This window comes from Haemaphysalis longicornis, unplaced genomic scaffold (genome assembly GCF_048455015.1).
Source record: "Haemaphysalis longicornis isolate Haplotype H1 unplaced genomic scaffold, Haemaphysalis longicornis Haplotype H1 scaffold_1, whole genome shotgun sequence".
Lineage (NCBI taxonomy): Eukaryota > Metazoa > Arthropoda > Arachnida > Ixodida > Ixodidae > Haemaphysalis > Haemaphysalis longicornis.
This window is the reverse complement of record NW_027526203.1, coordinates 375524553-375525674: the sequence shown is the minus strand read 5'-3', so window position 1 is coordinate 375525674 and position 1122 is coordinate 375524553. Positions and strand designations below refer to the sequence as shown.

General features: G+C 41.0%; 1 non-coding gene across 1 annotated transcript; it reads left to right on the top strand.

Moving 5' to 3' along the window:
• Positions 1–478: 478 nt before the first annotated feature.
• On the top strand, positions 479–551 carry Trnat-agu (transfer RNA threonine (anticodon AGU)). The gene has a single exon. It is a non-coding gene; the product is annotated as a tRNA-Thr (tRNA).
• Positions 552–1122: the final 571 nt, after the last annotated feature.

The window sequence follows — 1122 nt, the reverse complement described above, 5'->3', positions numbered from 1 at the left end:
CCGATTTCTTTTATTGTAGCGCAAATTCAAAACGTTGACCGATGTGCCATTGCACGACCGTCCACTGAAGACATGGGCAATGATTTGCCCAAATGCCTTACTCATAATCTTCTTTCTTTCCAAATTCTTTATCTGTTTCAATGACCTTCCACATCCTCCCCTTTGCTTTCCGAGGTTTTCTTGACTGCCAACCCCCATTTCTGTCTTATTTCAACGAGCCCCTCATTTCCCATTCTGGTTCGCTACATGCATAGCGAGGGCCTCTGTTCTGTGAGTTTTGGTGCCATAGGAAGCTTAAGAGGGTTCAACGCTGGTCGACCACTCTCGACATGTCGCAGACACTCGAGTCACGTCCCGGGGGTTAAAAAAAAGGTCCCCTTCACCCAGAGTAGTCTGAGTGGCGGTGGCTACCACCCCCGAGCCAGGCAACAAAAATACCTTAGCATAAATACCCCAGAAAGAGGAAGGGAAAACAGCTCCGCCGGTTGCGTAGTGGTCATCGCACCAGACCAGTATTCTGGAGGTCGTGGGTTCGGATCCCACCCGGTAGGCATTTTTTCTCCACTTTCTTTCTTTCTTTCCAAATTATTTATCTGTTTCAATGACTTACCACATCTCCCCTTTGCTTTCCGAGGTTTTCTTGACTGCCAACCCTCATTGCTGTCTTCTCTCTCTCTCTCTCTCTCTCTCTCTCTCTCTCTCTATATATATATATATATATATATATATATATATATATATATATATATATATATATACAGAATGATAGGTCAGCAGTCTACGACGTCAAAGGAGGCATAGGGGTGTGGTTAGGCTCTTTTTATTTTTTACTACGGTTAATGAAGTGAACATTTTTTTAATATACAGAAGAAAGAAAGAAAAACACGCGCCCAGAGTGGGGACCGAACCCACGCCTTTCGATTACATGTCGAATGCCTTACCAATTCGGCATGTGTATGTATATATATATATATATATATATATATATATATATATATATATATATATATATATATATATATATATATATATATATATATATATATATATATATACAGTGTAGACCGCTTATAACGTATGTCGCGGGAGCCGCAAAAATCCGCACTATAAGCGGTACCGCAC